The sequence below is a fragment of the Phalacrocorax aristotelis genome, chromosome 20, assembly GCF_949628215.1.
Source record: "Phalacrocorax aristotelis chromosome 20, bGulAri2.1, whole genome shotgun sequence".
In the NCBI taxonomy this organism is placed as follows: domain Eukaryota; kingdom Metazoa; phylum Chordata; class Aves; order Suliformes; family Phalacrocoracidae; genus Phalacrocorax; species Phalacrocorax aristotelis.
This window is the reverse complement of record NC_134295.1, coordinates 8,549,349-8,568,182: the sequence shown is the minus strand read 5'-3', so window position 1 is coordinate 8,568,182 and position 18,834 is coordinate 8,549,349. Positions and strand designations below refer to the sequence as shown.

The 18,834-nt window shown below is 40.4% G+C and overlaps 1 protein-coding gene across 1 annotated transcript in view; it reads left to right on the top strand.

Moving 5' to 3' along the window:
• LOC142066937 (uncharacterized) overlaps nucleotides 1-18,834 on the top strand; it is a 328,175-nt gene that overhangs the window by 167,804 nt on the left and 141,537 nt on the right. Inside the window, exons 5-6 of the mRNA XM_075115069.1 lie at nucleotides 5,766-5,888; nucleotides 6,394-6,478. The gene's annotated coding sequence lies outside the window, so the exon portion shown is untranslated. The remainder of the gene's footprint in view (nucleotides 1-5,765; nucleotides 5,889-6,393; nucleotides 6,479-18,834) is intronic.

Here is an 18,834-nt window from a genome sequence, read left to right as displayed (position 1 = left end):
GAGGCACACAGATGGCTCCTCAGCCTTAAATCAGATAGTGAGAGCAGAAAGCCCATTCTGACGTGTCTCTCCCCTGTATGCAAAACTGCCTTGCGGAGCAAGGAATTAGTGACTAAAGAGATGCCAGCAGTGTGGTGCTTTAGTGAACACTAGTTCCTTCAGTCAGGAGATAAACTCATTAGGATTCTGTAGAAACTCTAGTAATAGAATGCATGGAGATTAATTGGTTCTGTGGACTTTAACTAACAGCTTTTCAAATAAACAAATGGTGTGCAAAATTATCAGGTCCATTGTCTTTTCCCATCTTAATTCTGCTCATAAAGGGTGACTCTGTCCGTGTGTCTAAATTGCACATGGCGAATCCCGTCATATACAACGGGTAAGCAGAATGTGAACTGGAACCCAGCCTGTCACGTATGTTCAGCAAGCCCAGTAAATATTTACATTTCTTGTGAAATTCTGATTTTTTTAAATTTCATAATTATTTTCTTTCTTCACAAACTGCTCATTTTTCTCTGCAAGATAAATCTCTGAAATCAACTCCCTCCCTTTTGCTCTGCCTTTGTGCTTGCAATGTTAAAATCAAACTATCACGTCAGGAAGTGTGAAGTTAGCCATTTTGCCCTTTGTTTCTGGGACTGTTTGTTTTAATTTTCAGAGCAGCACATCTTCGTCACAACCTGAATATTATTTAAATTCTTCTGAAGGTAATGATGTGGAGCAGAGGTGAGATGAGCTCGTGCAAGGGTGTCTACTCTCTCTTCCTATTCCCAAATAAAATCTTTAAACTGAAAGGAAGAACTCAGAATAGTCTATATTCTTTTTCTTTAAAGAAAAAAAATCAAGCCTTCTCTTTGTGCTTTCTCACCATCTTTGCATGCCCTCCACCTTTATCTTCCAGAAAATGCTCTGTTTACGCTCCCAGGGTTTGGATGATATTTTGGTAGCCTTTAGTTGTTTAAAGCATGGCCCAGCTCCTGATTCACAGTCCTTCAGTTATCAGGTTACCTGCATATGTAAATGAGGAAAGCTGTTATTCTAAACTAAATCCTGTGGCTTGATATTTAAATTAGTGTTCAAACTCAATAAGAAGAGCTGGAAGATAATTTAAGGAAGGTTTTATCTTAAATGAGTACAGGTTAGGAAATTCTGTGCGATAGCTAGTTTCCATTTTCCATTCTCTGACAGTGCTGTGCACGTGCTTGGTATTGCAACGACCAGCAAGGTCCCCTGGAGTAGTGCACAGCAGCGCGACTGAGTGTGTAGCACAGCTCCACTGATTTCTTCAGCTTTGTGGTTTTAGGTCAGACCTAAATGGTGCTGGAGCATATCTCTTGAGATACTTTTCTTTGCTTCATGGAGTTTTTTGTTTGAGGTATTTTTGGTTTTGTTGTTAACACACCCACCCCCACCCACCCCCCCAAAAAAAAACCCAAACAACCCAACAACAACAAAAAAAATCCAGGCAGATTCTTTTTAGTATTTGAAAACAGAGTTTTTATGCTCAAACGTTAGAAGTGGAAGTTCCCACTGTGTCAAATAGTCAAGAATAAATAGATACCTCCATCTCCTTAGGGGTGGGAAAGGTAAATAAAAACATGATCTATAGGGTACTGTACAGTCATTAGCCTTGAATATTTGTATCACCTGGGAAAGTCATTGCTACTGTTCAGTCACGGTTTACAGAAAGGAAAATAAACATGGAATAAATAACCTTGCCTGAATTTGCAGGAGCCAGGAAAGGCAGTCTTGTGACTAAGTCATGCCTTACGATGCTGCCCTCTGGCTAGGCGCATCTCTAAGAATGGGAAGGCAAACTTAACAGCCGAAACTTCATAAACCCCCTGCTCTCCCCAACCCCACAAAAGACCTTGCAAACAAACCCAAGGCTGTCCGTGATTGGAAGCTCTTTTCTTCTCCCCCTGCCCTCCCCCCACTTCTGTTATTCTGTTCGTGTGTGTGGCCTCTGTCTTCTGTCCCCACCATTCAGGTCTGCTTGCTAACGGCAAGACGCCTCTCTCTCACCCTGTGCTTCCCTGCAGAGATTATTGTCTTCCCAACGCAACTGACTAACCATAACATGTTAGAAGAGTTAGTGCGAAGAAATGAAGGGAAGAACTTAAAAACCTAATTTTGAAGAGCTTTCTATTTTTTTAATAGAAGAGTTAGACTCTTTTCCTGCTTCTGAGCGTGGCCCACAGTTGTCACTTCTCAGACTCCTCCTGTATCTCATCATTGCTTGCAGTATTTCGTGTGTTCCATAGCAGGCCTGTACCAATGCCACAGGCCCTTTTAGGGCAGTGCTCTACTGTCTGGTACGCCGTTGATGGTCAGCTGGATGAAGGGAAGAGGAGTAAGGTGATATGACTAATTTGTGGCAAGGCTTATCTTGGGGAGTGAAGGAAGGTAGCCCTTTTAGGGACGCACCAAATGACCTAGTCCATTTTCTGTCTCTATCTCAGCTTTTGTTCTATCACACTGTCACTTCCCATTCCTCCCTGAAGTGTGTGATAAGATGGAGTATTGCATCCTTTGCCATCTTGCAGCAATGGAAAGCCTCCTCTGGGGTTCTCAGAAGAGCAGCTTCAAATTATCCTCTCATTAGTGATGATACATCCCTTTTGAACACTGTGCCATTCCATTGTACTGTTTCAGCGTCGAACATTAGGAGATAACTGCCTTCACAACATATGTCATTACTCATTAAGGGACCCTTCCTGGATTATGGCTGAGGTTTAATGTCTTGTTAAAGATGTTTAACACTTACAGTTTTGTTTTTAATTTAGGAAGCAGCATGATCAAAGTGTGCCCTGAGAATTTCTCTCCGATTTTGTGAAATTTGCAGGTTGGCCTGTTCAGAGGAGGTGATCCTTAAATTGAATTGCAGCCCTCCAAGGCGTGTTTGGATGTCAAGCGCTGCCATGATCTGACATGTTAATGGCTTTGAGAAAACAATGTGTTTCAGAGGTAATTGCTGAAGCAGTGAGTTCCCAGCAATATTTTACTTAAAAGAAATGTGCTGCTTCTCCACTGCGAAGACTGGAACAATGATGCTGAACAACTGAGTGATACAAATCTCTGCTTGCCTTTTAATGGTCATTAAATTCTTCTAATAGACTGGAGCAGGACCTCTATCCCATCCATTGTGTAGAGCTGAGGATGGCATTAGGATCAGACATGATGTTACTGCAACTGGACTTCAGAATTTATTTTATTAAAACAAGAAATATTTAAAAACTCATAGGATAAACCTGAAAAGAACTCCCTAAATTAAAACCTCACCATTTCGCTTTTCCACTGAGGGTCATCTTCAGTTTTACCAGATGAACTCAGCCAGGGCAGTGATTCATAGCAATGCTGTTGCTACAGGTTCAGCCCTTGTCTTTAACTAACGTGCAAAAGAGAGATGGGCAGCAGTAGCCATTTCTTCAGGCAGCTGAGTAGGATGGTGAGGATGGAAAAGAGGGTAGGTCTAAGAGAACAGGCTAGCCAATGTGAACGTGTGGTGGTGAAAAGATGAATCCTCTTGACTTAACCATTTTAATTTGTATAAAAATGGATTTAAAAAGTTGTGAATCAGTCTTTGGAAAGTACTTAAAAAAAAATTGTTGATTACGTAGCTTAGAGCCAGGTTTATGTGGGTACATCTTTGCAGGGACCTACTTAAGCTGATCGATATAGTCCTCGGTTCTGTAGATTTTATTCAGTACTCTTTCTATATCTTACTGAACTGTTACTCTGAGTTTCTAGAATTAAAAAAAGACACTCCTCAGAACTGATAATTGGCAACAAAGACTACAGACTAGAGGAGACTCCCAGCCAGTGACTCGTAGCTGTCTTCAGAAGGCTCAAGGCCTAATGATGTGTTTAAGATGGCAGCCTAGGACCTCTGATAGCCCCAAGGGCAAGTGGATTGTATTTCTCTCCTCTCCTGCGCCTTCAAGTTTGCGGTAGACTAACCAGCTTGTCTTCTTCAGTTCACCTGCTGATATTAGGGGAGCTGCTGGCTTACAATTATTTTTGTAGCAGTTCTAGGCAAATCTTGGGTCGCTCAATATCTGAAAGTTACCCTGAGCATAGTAAGCCTGACAAAACCATTCTGGTTGGGTAGGTTGACACGATGACAAGACAACAGTTACTAGTCTTAATAATCTCCTTAACTTACACAGAAGGAATTTTGAATAATATACAAGCCAATAATAGAATCATCAATAATGATTTTGATCAATGAAATCTGTTGTCAGTAACAGAGGACTGTTTAGCGGTGCCTTCTTGGCAATACGCTCAGGAAGGAATCACTTGCCTTCTGCACAGTGGAACTTCAGGTATGCTGCAGGTGTGCTGTCTGTGGGAGAAATTGAAAATGTGAGTCACTGGAGAGCACAAGTACAGGATTCCTGCTGTCACAAATGTTATTTTAACAGCATAACAGGAAAAGACAGGTCTTTTGAGACCACAGCAAGAATGCAGAGGCCTGTCATGAGTATTGCGCTGATGCCTTACGGAGGGATGTGATGTCATCTAGGCTGGCAGAAAGGCCTCTTGAAATAATGTCAGTTAGGTGCAAGTGCATGGTTTTTGATCGGGAAAGCAAAGGAAAGGTTTCAGTAGTTTCATGATGGACTGAGAGGAACAAAGTGTAGTCTTGTCAGGAAATAATTGTTGAATGTAGGTTTGCATCCTCAAACAAGAGACCTATCTAATGCATGCAAGCCAGTCACCAAATATGTGACCCGTTGGGCTATATAATAAGCTTTTAATGTCTACGGGAACAGGATTAGTTACCAAATACTCCTTCCACTCATTGAAAACCTGTACAGTCTTCTAGGTGGAGACCTAAACAGCCAGACTGTGTGCCTTCAGATAGGCTCATTTGGGCGTAATATTTTATTATATGCTGTACCATGCACTTTAGTTTTTTACAGTGAAGGCTGCTGCACCATAGTCCTCAAGTGTCTGCATGTTAGTACATGTTAGGTGAATGAAGAATTTTGGAGATACTTCATGGAAATGGTCAGAAGGGAGGAAAAACAACATACATTCTTTACCGGCAGGTGAGATGATCCCGGTGAGACAGACTAACATTAGAAGTGAGGTCTATGATGTTCTGTAAGTTTAGGCATTTACATGAACCTTTAATTCCCCTTCTGTCTCAGGATAGTTCAGTAGCTTTGCTTGCTCTCCTACCTGAGAACATCAGCCTGCTTCCTGATGTTGCTCACTCCACGACTCTTTAGGCAGAGGCTGATAGGTGAGATTACGGCAGATGTTAGGAATTCTTCTTTTTGGAGTCTATAGATGTTATGTTGTAGTAACAAGAATAGCTCGCTTTGCATGGGGGTGGCAGAATCATGTTCTCACTCCAGTCTCAGGGAAACCACAGCATCTAGCAGTTTTTGCTCTGATGTGAGACGGTCTACGCTCTTTATTTTGGTTTTTACTTTACCAAACATAACAGCAGTTTTCCCCTGAAATCTCAGGACAAAAGTTCTGTCTCCATCAATAAGGGATTTTGTTGTGAAATTCCTCATGAAAATGCTTAGAGAAGTCCTGAGGCTGTGGCCTTTGGGATTTGTGACAGACCGGCTGAAATGAATTATGCACATGTGAAGGTGCATGTCTTAAATGAGTTACTAACATACCATGCAGGCACAATCATCCCAAATCTGGATTGATTCCCCCTTTCACTTCCCTCATCGTTAGCTGATCCCATCCTCTCTCATACGACCTTTCTTCAGGGCCTTTGTTTTCTGTTTGTCTTAAAGGTGGGCCCCAACAGCGCTGCTGTGTGCGCCAGGGTCAACGCTCAGTGCGTAGGCACTGGACCGGAGTCCAGGAACACCGGATTTCACAAATGTAAAGATTCCAGACATCGTCTGCTGTCACAGGTGAGTCACAAAGTCTGAATGTACTGCAGGCCCTTTTATGTGAATTAACGACAGTAAAATATCCTTAACAGAAAGGAGTCTGGCAAGGGTGAACTGGATAACCAGAGTGAAGTGTTCAGGTGCTATAGAGATGTAGAGGGCTCTTAGCTTGCTGTCTGGGTGATAATGGCTAACTTCCATTAGCCTTGTCCGTCGTTTTGCTAATACTGCTAAGCAGTGCCCTTTTGTTGGATAGAGTGGAGAGATGAGGGCTATTCTTAAGCTGTAACCATGAAACCTATCTGACAAAATGAGCTTGCTGGTTGATACTGCACTATTCGCTCCTGCTTTGGCAGGGCTGGGAGGTGAGGTTACAGCTGATGTTAATAATTCTGCCTTTGTCATCTAAATTCTTTCTGATGTTATAGATTATGCCCTTTCCCTATAGCCTCCTAGCTTGCGTATGAGCGTGTTCTTCTTCTATATCACCAGGGAATTTCAGTATCTTTTCCTTGCTGTTTTAAAGGTCCATGGACTTACTGCCTCCTAAAATCAGGATCTCAGAGGTTTCACCCCCCACCCTTCCGGTGAACCCTTTCTGATCTACAATTGTGAGCTCTACCTCTGTTCTCCCAGCCCTGTGTTTCATGGAGTCCAAAAGATACGCTTTGTTCTAATGCTAAAGTAACCAGCATTGTCTCATTCTGTCTGCTTCCAGCATTGCTGGTCCTTTATGAGCAGCCTTGAAGTGTCTGCTGTGTTGGTCAAACTTAAAATTAATGGCTTAAATCTCATTTGTTTATATGACAAACATGACCTATGACACCTCAATCACCAAAAGAGCTGGGGAGATATTTCTGTTCTTCCCAGCTGAGACATCCACCCCTGTGAAGCAGCCCAGGTAGGCTGAAAGGTACTGGGTAGAGCTGTTTCATAACCGTTTCTGAACACTTCTGCAGTGACCTTCCCACTTTCTAGAATACTCTAATGTCACTTATGCTTCAAGATGTTAAGAATTTTAGAAGAGAGGTTGATCACTGATATTGATAGGATTTCAGCTACCAGCTGATGTACAGGCTTTACCTATCAATTTTACCCCAGTTTTGTGGTGAACCCCGCCCCCAAATGCAAAAACAGCTTTAAAAAAATTGTAACACCTCCCACTGCTTCCCCCCACCCCAAGAGCAAGTTTGCATGCCAGTTCCCAAAGAACTGCTCAGTTCTGAAATGAGAGCAGATACATGTTCTCAAGAAGCAGTACGAATCCACTGCAAGATATATATGTAATTGTTGATTTCTTAATCATAATTGAAAATTACCCTATTATTAATCAAATGTTGTTTTAGTTGAATCTTCTGAAAATGTAACTAGAGGTTGAGTAATTTCGATTACTGCATTCATAGTAATGCACTTTAACCAAAAAAAAAAAAAAAAAAGAAGAAAAGCAGAAAAAAAGCCCATCCAAAACCAAAAAAACCATCCCCTCCTGATTCATGCCACTATGATGGAAGAATGCAGTCCATGTTGTCCTGAGCTGAAATTTCAATTTGCTAAAAAATTCAACCAGTATTTTCAGAAAGGCTGTAATGTGTTGAAATAACGATGAAGGCCAGCAAATAGCTTTTTTTTTTTTTTTCCTCGTAGAAAAACAGTTTTCATGTAACTTGGTAAAACTTTGGTGTGCAAATCTATTGAAACACTGATTTGGTTTTTTACACCCTCGCTTCCTCCCCCCAAGTTTCAGTAATTGGGTAGAAATTCAGTTAGCTACTATTGCTTTTTGGAAAGTTGTCTTTCTCCTGTTGCTGTCAGCAGGTGACTGTAGTGCTGAATAAACAATATTGCCATAATTCTTCCATGGTGGCTCTTTCCAAACAACCAGTTAAATGTTCAGATTTGTACAATAGATAATTTGCTTCTATCTAGCACAGAATAGTGGACAGTGTTCAGTGATCCCAGGGACTGTAATTAGGCACGTACCAATATGATAGTATGGCTTAGAATATACCACCGGTGGGGCGGGATGTCCTATCCTGGACTGTGGAGTGTGGTTTCCATGGAATCTTGAAGGATGCCTCAAGCTGTGGATTCTGTAAATGATTTATTGTAAAAAGGTCCAGCTCACGTGTGCATTGATGCAGAGGCAAATTTGTGGCTTGAGGAGAATTTTATGTGGAGATAGTGAATGCGTGTAGGGAATTCCTCTGTATTACCCAGTAAAGAGATGGTGTGTATAGGGTATGTGTAGCAGTGGTTACAGGTTAAAATACTTAGTATCTTTTTCTTTCAACTCGTGGACAAAAATAGAGGGTTCAAAGACGAGTGAGGTCATTAAATCTGAGGAAAGCAGGGCTATATTATTCATAGGTAAAGTGAGCAGCAAGTAATCCATAGAGAAATTTGAATGAAGTTCCAAGCTCCAATTACTTTGGAGGCCCACTGTTCCTCACTGGTAGGGAGTAACTGCACAGCGTAATTTGGTTATTTCCTATTAGATTGTCAAATGCCAGTTTTCTCAAGACTTCAGTTTGCAAAAGCATCGGTTGAAAGTGTTAATCTTGGATTAAATTTTGGGGGGAGATGACAGCAATATTTCAGTGAGAGGCAAAAAGAAGAATCTTTGGTATCAGGGTACAGTCCTTAGCTTTCTAATCTTTTTACTGAGCATAGTTAGAAAAAGTTTCGATGATACATAAATGGAGTAGAAGCATGATCTTTGACCAGAGCTGTCATGCTCTTTGCTGTAGCTATGTGGGGCAGGTGCTTTCTTTGTTTGGTTTGGAGTCTGTGCGTATTCTGGTTCATTCCGAGCTGTAACCAGTCTGCAGCTAGACGCAAAGTGAGGATGGCAGGGCCAATTCTTCATTTATCAAGACTTCCTTTTGATAATATATGTGTGTTGGTATATGTGTATATATTAAAAAATTGGAGAATTTAGCTCCTTCTACCTTGATCTAATGCCATTATGCACGTCATTTTACTTAAATGATTTCTTAGTAGGGGGCGGCTGCCAAAACCATGTTGCTAAGTGTCAGAATTATATTAGTTGTGACTGTGATTGGAACAGTTTCTGCATGTAGTCCGATATATGAACTAGGGCGACAGAAACAAAATCCCATAGTGCCCTTGAGAAATAATTTCAAGGTCAGTCATTAACAGGTGAGGTGGATTGTTCTAAAAATAGAGAATGGAATCAAGATCATTGCATAAACCTTCCAAGATCTTGCAGTCTAGGGGAAAGAAAATAGATATTTTGGATTCAGTAGGGTAAGCGTGGGAAATGCCAGCAAGGGTGACCGGGCATGAGAAAGGGGAGGATCAAAGGAGGAAGGAAGGACTTGTCCCCTCAGAGTGCTCTGAACCCAAGGTTGGCGGGTTGATGCCATCACACACATAATCTCTATAAACCGAGTGAAACACGTTTTATTAGATTCTGAGCTAATTTATTCTTCGGCAACATGGAACTACTGTTTTTTTGCTCTTCCTCACTACTTAGATCCCTGAACATGAGTATCACCTCTTCTACCCTCCAGTCCACGTTTCTGTCAAAATTAATCAAACTGCCAGGTGACTGTAAACAATAAAGAGTTTTATTAGGAACTCACATTTAATAGCATCTGATCCGTCCTGGAGAGTCTGCCATGCCAGAATTTTGCTTGTGATTTGAGATTTGATGTCTCATCTCTATGTATTTCCTCTGGTCAGAAGAAGTTGGTTTGTTACAATACTGTTACGTTCCTTGTTGTTTCCTAATATGAGTAAGCAAGAGACTCAAAGTTATGATGGTATGAGTAAAACAACAGTAAGAAGCACTGAAGTAGACGGCAGTGCTTCCCCTGAGTAATTTTCCTGTGATGTTAACCTTTACTAAGGTAGTAGTTTATAAGTGGTTCAGACAGACACAGTTTTTGTATTTTTTTGCCTATTTTGGCAGCCATCACTACTGGTGCACAGCACTGCAAGGGTAATCCAATTTTTTTTGGACCAAAAATGGCTTTAATATTATGCACTAGGTAATAAAATCATAAGATTTCTTGGGAATGGGTATATTTTTAAAAACGCAGCAAATTTAGATATCTTGTTGTCTTTCTGGTTTCTGAACTGCCCATGTTTACACCCATTGTTTTTTATTGTTTCCACATGTGCATGTTAGAAACTTTGTCTTCTAAGGAATGTTACTCTGTGTAATAATCTGGTCCCAGTATTTATGATTAAATAAAGCACAAAATATCACAAACTGCATGACAAAATTTGGTACTACTGCTAAAATTCACCCGTATATGAAGTCACCACCGATCTCTCACTGGCAAATCTGACATCCCTGCTTTGTTTGTTACTTGCATCTCCGTCCACCAATTTCAAATTTGATTTCGGGGCCTGCCTTTGCATCTCCTGACTGAAACTGAAGTACACCAGCTGGGATCAGGTTATTTCCTCTCATTAGCTTTGTGTCAGACTTTCTGTACCCTCAGCAGCTCCTGCACAGCATATTTCAAATGCATCTTTTTTCTGTTCTGTTTGAATCACACACCTGCGCAGTGGTACCACTGTTACAGTTAGGCTGCTTAAGCAGAAGGGAGCAGCAAAGTTGCTGCTGTATTTCTATCCTGACCTGTAACCTGACGAGCACAGAATAACTAAGGGCAGTAAATCCCATTCCTGCCTTCTCCTAGACTAACCTTCTTCATTATCTCTTTTCTTCAAACTGCATAAGTATAAGGAAAGAATAAGGAAGAGATCTCTTACGCAGTTAAAAACACGTGTAGTGCTAAAGAGCATCAGAACTTTTGATTGTTTTTAGGGCTTGAGCCAGATGTGGCTAATAGGCCACAGGGCTAAAAGCCTCAGTCTGTCTGCAAGGATCCCCGTCTCACAAAGATTCCTGATAGAGACGTGGGCTGTCATTAGCAGTTGTGATGAGATATGAAATGAGGACCAATTTATGAAGGTTTTTGCTTTTCAGAAATAGGGTAATGTGATGTTAACTGTAGGAAATTTAGTTTAAAACCTAAATTATTTTTCTGGTTTTTTTCACCATTTTACCCTTGCTTTAAAGGAACAAGGATGAATATTTCTGTGTATTTTCTTGTGTATGCTTGTGCATATGTGGTCTTGCCATCCGAATGTTAGATCTAACTAGCAGCTGTTCCTGGAAAGTTAACTCAAATGAAGTCAGCCATTATTCGTGTTGACTTTCTACTAATTGTAATTGAGTAAATCTCTCTGATATGTTCACTGATAAAATTTCAAAATTGTTTTCTTTACAGAATATCAGTGCAGACTTCTGCAACATTAGTAATTAGTATGCCTGGGTCTTTTCAACTTGAAATGCGCAACAATGGTATGCAGCTAAATGAGATGGCTTGGCTAACAGTGGGATATGGCGTGTGAGTTAACTGGTCACGCTGGACTCTAGTAAGTAGAGTATTCAAGAAATGGGTCTTCTTCACTCTTCCTTATGTTCTGTCTTCAGAAGTAGCAGAGCTGAGGAAAAATAATATCTTGATGAATACTCTTCCTTTTATTGGCCAACTTTTCATAGACTTCCCCAAACCAACAAGGCAGCACAGGCACCAGCTGTACATTTTCTATGATTTATTGTCTGGGACTTCTTTCAAGACTTCTTCACCTCGCTCTGTGCAGCGCAGTAGCATCTCTTGATTGAAACAAAACTTGTTACCCTCTTGACTCTGTCTTCCATCTTGTTTAGTATCCAGAGACCCAAAGGGGCTGAGTGATAAGGACTCAACTGTAACAACAAGATTAAGATGTCCCAATACAGAAAGCACACTCTGTTGCAGCCCCTGTGCTTGTTTCAGAGCCCTTACGGTTTGAATGTTGTTCTTAACCTGTAAAGCACCAAGCTGATTCCTTAGATGTGATGATTATGAATATTTGAACCAAAAGCTGGTACCTTGCTGTACCAGAAGAAGGAGTGACACGATCAGTCGTTCTTGCTGGTTTGCTTCTCAGAGAGAAATGGCACTGTTACTGGGCTTTCGCCATACTTGCAATGATTCTGAATTCCATAAATGACATCATCTCACGTACAAGTTTACAGTACATATAAGGGGACACTGGACAGAGAACATAGGAAGAGATACTGCACCACGGGCCAGAAGCCCACATAGCTCAGGGGCCTGGCTAACAGCGGTGGAGAGTAGGTGCTGGTGGATGAAGGGCAGATGTGTCTGCCCTCATGTCTTGAGAAGGAGCATTGAGCGCAAGGTTTCAGGATTTATTGCTTCATAGGTGAACAATTCACTGGATCACCTGTCTGTGAATCTGCAGCTGAATTTTGTGGAGAACGTTGTGTGCATGCTGATACTTTTTCGGGGGTAGATAGACTTTGTAGACTTCCCTTTGCTTTTGAAGTGCTCCAAATTAACTTTTAAAATCTGTACTAGTTACTAGGGGTGTAGGAAATCAAAAGTCTAATGCTTTCCATGAGAATGCAAATTATCTGAAGATTTTTATTTTTTATCATGTTTGGGATGAATACTTGAAAAAGGGTTAAACAGCAGCCAAAACAATTCATGGCAAGATCTTCAAAGCAAATCAGATTTTTTAATTATATCAAATTAAGGTTATTAAAAGTTAAGTTCTGAACTGAGAGCATTTTCCAGTGAAAGGTGCTGCAACATCATTATTTCTCCCCAAAACGCACTTACTGTACATTTCTCAAAGCCATCAGCCTTGATTGAAAGCTAATGAAAAAGCTGTCCTGCGTCAGTTTATTCCTTGTATCCATTAAGAATAATTACGGCTGAACAATTTTTGATGCCTGTAACCTTCGCAAGTGTTGCTAATGGCATTATAAATTGCTCCTTGTCCAATGACTACAGTCTGAAGCTTAATTCAAAAGCGCTCTGTCAACAGGGCTGATTTGTGTGGTTAATGAGTGCGTTTAAAACAACAGCCTCGGCTCATGCATCCTAATGTCGATAAGAGGATGTGGTTCAATAAAGAGGCTTGTCCGTAATAATTAGCAGCGACAAATGCTCTGGATTAGACCGATCGCAGCATTAATGACTCTGCTTTCAGCCCGTTACAGAGAAAAAGTTTCCAGCTCTAACTTTTCTGGCCTTAGATTTAACTTTAAAGGAACGGTCTGTAAGCCAACGGTGCAGCTACCTGAACATAGATCGGTAATACTCGCTGTGTCAGTAGAGTCACTGCGCAGTCCAAGGCCTCTGTGAAGACTCTCATGGACAAAGCTTTTTTCTGAAAACGTTTTTTTTCCAAATGCGTATTGGTGAAATAACGGGGCAAATCTGCCCTCCGCCACATTCATGATGTGAACCTTGTAATGTTGTTCTTAGACATGACAGTATTTGCATGGCCTTCCCATGAACTGCCTGTTCTGTAGTTTGTTTTTGCCTTTAAGATACATGAAATCAGTGTTGGATTTAAAAATACGTTTAGGCTTTTAGCATAGGAAAAAAAAACACATCAGAAGTGAATCCATGAGATACAGCTTAAACATTGTCACTAATACTTAGGAGAAAACTCCTTGTAAACACAAGACTCGGTGCGGTTCACCCAGCCATTCCTGCATTTGATAAACCAGTTACTCGTGCTGCCACCTTTGTGTATCACCTTCAGATCTTGGCATGCAAGTTTTACGTTTGGAGAATCTGGGAACACAAAGCAAAAGCGCAGGATGTAGAATGTTTTCTCACTTTCTCCCTCCTCTCCTCTCATCTCTCTTTTTTTCATGTGTACTGTGTTTGGTTAAGTCATGAATGATGAAGGCTGCGCATTGAGACGACAGGAAGAGTATGTGCTGAGATCTTTTTGTGGTATTACTGAGAAATGGATTGGGACAACACTTTTCTGTGCTGAGGAAGTCTTTCTGCATCATATATGGATGCTTCAGTATCCAGAGATAACACTCTAGCGCAAACTTACTACACCTGAGCTGTGCACAATGATGTCTTGCTGATGAAGGTGGGAACGCGTTGACTGCGTCACACCTGCAAGGTAGCCTTCTCATGGCGGGAGGAGGAGGATTGGGAATTTATGGGAGTAAATATATCAGCTAATGAAGGTGGCTGAAACAGGTTTCCTGACAGAAACCTTGAATCTGTCAGTTCTGTCAAAGATCAAGTGTTTCAGATGTCTTAGAAGCAAAGGGACATTGTGCTAAACCTTGTCATTCTTTTCTAAACCAAACCCAGACAAAATTATTTGTAGATTTAGGCTTTGGGGATTTATATGCATTTTTGGAACAGAGATTCTGCTCTACCTTATCCATGGGCCATCGAGTTTGGGTCTACGATGTTGATGATAAGGGCTCAAATATCTTACAGCCTAATCCTATTACACCCATCTCAACAGAAAATAAATTCATCACACAATTTAGAGAATAAAAATCACAACACGTGATTACAGAAAATGCATTTTTTAAAATCCCTTAACTTAAAATCTGGACAGGAAATACTATGGAAGGTCAAAAACCTGAAGAAGAAAGAGTGTATAAAAGTTGTGGTTTTCTGTTTGCGACAGAATGGTTTGGTATCTGAGTAACGCTGGAGACTTCATTAGAAATAGTGGTTTGGGTTTCTTGCAAAAATGTATTACAATCTTTTCCTGTCAATGAGCAAAGTAAAGAAAAAATCTGTTCTTGAAACTATAAATTGTCAGTAATCAAGTGCTAATTAGCACGTGAAGGTGAATCTAACCGATACCAATAACAAAGGAAAACACCTGGACTTATCCTGTTTTGATATTTAAATAAATTTCTCATTTTTCTGTTCTCCTTGCTAGAAAAATGTTCCTCTTAATAACAACATGACTTAATACTTTAAAAATCTGTTCTTGTTTTACCAAGACAGTATTTTATTTTCTTTGCATTTATTACCACGTTGCTTTTCTCTGATTCAGGTGTATTGAAAACACTAAATAAAGCTCGAATCCATGTACAAATAAAACTCAAATACAGATAGAAACGTTTCTTAGGAAAATACCCTCAGAAAATGTTTTTGGGGGACGGTGTTTAAATTATTTAACCGAGACTGTATTGGCAGAACAACAAGTTCAGTATTATTTTCCTGTACAGTTAAAGGAGTCGTCTTAATAGCACAAAATGATCGATCATAGTAAAAACTCTGATAATTTAAAATAATCTCTCTAAAATGTACTCTGGAATAGGACATGTAATGCATTATGGTGCTTCTCTGAGGTATGTGTAAGGAGATACCTTCTTTTATTGTTTTTACAATTTTTCTTCCTTCCCCACCTTTCTCTCCTTTTTCCTTCAGAGGGTAATACAGAAAAAGAAAATTGCAAGTTACAAAAAGATGACATATAAAGCAAAAAGACAGATGAAGGGTTAGATTCAAAACCCATCAAGGCAATGGGAGCCTGTAGGGCCATTAATAAAATTTTACCAAAAGAGTGACAGAGAAAGGAGAGGGAGAAGAAACAACCATGCAAGAGACAGGAGATCCAGAGCAGGGAAAAAGTGGGAGGGAAGGAGTCGCTTACTCAGGAAGGAGTAAGGTACCAAAAAATAGTGCAAGGAACTTGCTTTAGTGCCTGTCAGAAATGAGAGAACCTGAGTAATAGAAATATCTTTTGACCATTTGAGTGTTTTAATATGTTTACTTATGCCTCCTCTGGCTTGTTTCGGAGAAAAAGAAGAATAACCTTTATCTGCTGACTTCGTAAATGACATGCATGATTTTATATACCTGTGATAATAGTGTATTTCTCCGATGGTGCCTCCTTTCCAAACTGAAAACTTGTCAGTTTCGTCTCTCCTTGTACAAAACGTGTCTGGTGTCTCTGATGATTGCTGTGTCCTCCTTCATCTTACTTAATTCTGCTAACATTTGGACAGTTATGTCCTTCTTGAATGTGTCTTCTGAATAAATTTCTAGCTATCTATGAAATTAACTTCGGAATAAAGTACCAGAACGGCATGGGGGCTGCATAGACACAGCGGAAAAACAGCTTTTGAAATATGAGTCAGCTGAAAGTTAAACTGCCGTGAATGTCTCTGAAGATGTTTCCCTTTGACAACTCTCAGTAAGCTTTCACAAAGTATTAAATAATGTATTATGGGATAAATACTAAATCCAAACAGTAATTTCTCTTTATTCTTGTGTATCAGAGCAGTATAATGTACGTTATTTTAATTGTAGCCTGCTCAGTGCAGACTCCGTTATCCATAATGTGAGGTGTCACAGAAAATCAGACAAGAGGAATAATTCAATTTTTTTTGTTGTTTGTTTGTTTGTTTTGTAACTGGAGTGCAGTAGCCATCTGTGTCTGGAGTTTTGTTAACAGAGTTTGAGAATCTTTCAGTTAGTGTGTAGAGTTACTGTGTTAGAGTTTAGCGTGTACTGACAAAAATTTGTAATCTCAAGTCGAAATAGATTCATTCAAATTAAAATAGGTAAAGTCTGGTATTTTTCGATGCAATTCTCAAATGCATTACTGAGTGTGGCAAAATACTAATTTTCATTATGTGAAAAGGTTTAGGACAGAATAGGCTAAGAAAATGTTAATCTTGAATGGCACGGCTCCTCTCTCTTGCATTTGGGGAACAGCTGTCCAGCAGATCAGGTGCGTGTGTGTGTACACAGAGGTGACGGGGGGTTTCTGAAACCGTTGCTTACCCTTTGGGGTAAAAAAAGAAGGAAAACTGGAAAAGGTTGAACTCTGTCAGAGTTAAAAATTAAACTTTTATTCCAACTTGCAGTATTATTTTCCTCTCTCGGTCTGTAAATACCACTGTATTTCTTGCACAGTGACTGCACATGTGCTTTTACTGGAGAAAGTAAAGCTTGGTTAATTTGTGAATGAGCCGTAAAACTGACTCCTGATGCCCCATGCTGTCAGCAGAGAGAAGTAAGTCCCGTTACCACCTCTTCCAGGAGGGAAGTGATCACTTAGCGTTTTCTTGGACAAGGAAGTGGACACATTGCAGAGAAGGGAAACTCTGGATGTTCCACATTCAGAGACTTTACTGCCACTCAGTGTGAGCAAAGTAAGACAAATCAGTTACCCGCAACGAGCGATACCTGGAACTGTGCCCCGAAAGAGCTGTTTACAGGAAGGAATTTACTTATTGAGAAAAAGTCTAAATCCAAAACTGCCATAAAAAATCAGCCCATTCGAATAATCAGCTGAGAGTACAGTCACCGTCCAGTGTTAGAAACCATGAAAATGACAATTACTTTCTAAACACTCTTAGTTCAGATCGTTTCCTCTTCCCCACTTTGTTGTGCAACAAACTTTGAAACGACTTTGAGATCCAGTTCTAACTGCAGCAGTTTTCTCTAGAAGTTACAATTATTTAATAAAGTCTGAAGTGCTGCAGATATTTTGGTAGTTCTGTGATGAAAAAGTACAGGCACCTGTCAGGCAGGAGTGCTCTGACGTCCCAGCTACTCCTCTCTCTTGCCCTGCCCTTTCTCAGAAGTGATGTGCTTGCAAAGAAGATTAGTTTAAATTGCTTCCTTTAAAACCAAGCTGTTAAGAGCAGCCTTCATACGTTAATTTGTTTTGAGTATTTACTGTGATTTTCATGATACTTACAACTGGGAACAATTCCCAGATATTCTGCTTGTTGCTGTTTTAATTTGACTTTGTCCGTGGGCAGACAAGCTCCCACAGGCCTTTTGAAGGGCTCTGCTTGAGACCCTTGAGGAGTAGCAGGGGGAGAGATGGAGCTGAATTTGGGCAAAGACCGATTTATACATCATTCATGTCAGGCGGGGGGGCTTTTCGAAGTATTGTAAGAAAAAGAGGCGCATTCTTTTAAAGATGCGGCTGGAAATGCTTCAGGGAAAGGCCGGAATCCCCTGACGGGGGACGGGGCAAGGCGTGGCCTTCGCGCCGTGGAAGGGCGGGTGGCGCAGGCGAGGGCAGGCAGGCGAGGGCAGGGCGCCCACCCGGAGGGTCGGCAGAGGCGGGTGACGCCGTATGGCAGCCTCTGCTCTGCCTGCTCTTCGGCTGCGCAGCACTGTGCAGGCAAAGATGTTCTGAAATGCCTTTCTTGGCACTTGCTTGCCATTTTTTTGCCCGTTTGTTTTTTCTTCCCTTAGCAAAACTGTCAGTTAACTAAAGGAAAGTTTTAAAAGAATAGTTTTATGCCTGTAAAGTCATTTTGACATGATTAACTGAGTATCACAGACAGTAACCTGTTCATTTAGTCCTCTCTTCTCAAAGTTAGCACTTTGGAGCAGCGTGCTGTGGCTAATACCGTACAAATTGCTGGAATGGGCAGTTAAACGCTGAGGTCAGAGGTTAAATGAACATGGTTGTTTATAAGGACACAGCCCGAATCCATTTGCATTTTAATATTCTTTCTGCGAGACAAAAAACCATTTTGAGGACAGCTTGTTTGGAAATCCCATTAACAGGTTATTTATGGGACTCATGACTGCGTGACCCTTAGCCTTGTTTTGTTAAACATGAACTAGACATGAATCAGATGGGCGGCTGGGCTGCTGCTATTGTTTTCCATAGCATTAAATGTCATTGAATTCAATTATTCTGAATCTGACACTTTCTAAGTTATTACCCTCATAATGCTCAATTTTCCTTTTTCCTTTGTCAACTTTATTATTTCTATCTGCTTTAAAAAGCACAGACACTCTAAAAAGGCCATTTCCTCTCTTATCACTGATCTAGGTGAGAATGGAGAGCTTATCTACACAGCTCAAATAAATAATTGGGAAGGCACAGTTTGAAGAAATTAGAAGATTCCAGCTACTATCATGGTGCATTTTAAGGAATACAGAAATCTAAAAATTCTGTCAGGGTAGTAAAATTAGTCATGTAAAGGTCAGGTACTAAATGCTTGGAAAGGGAGGGTTTTTAACCCTTTTTGGCAGGAGTATAAAATGATGAGTGATAAATCAGACTAAGATGATTGTGTCAATCAAAATGTGAAAAACTCCATAATTCCAAATAACAAGTTTTTATGCCTTTTAACACAAATCTTTAGTTGAAA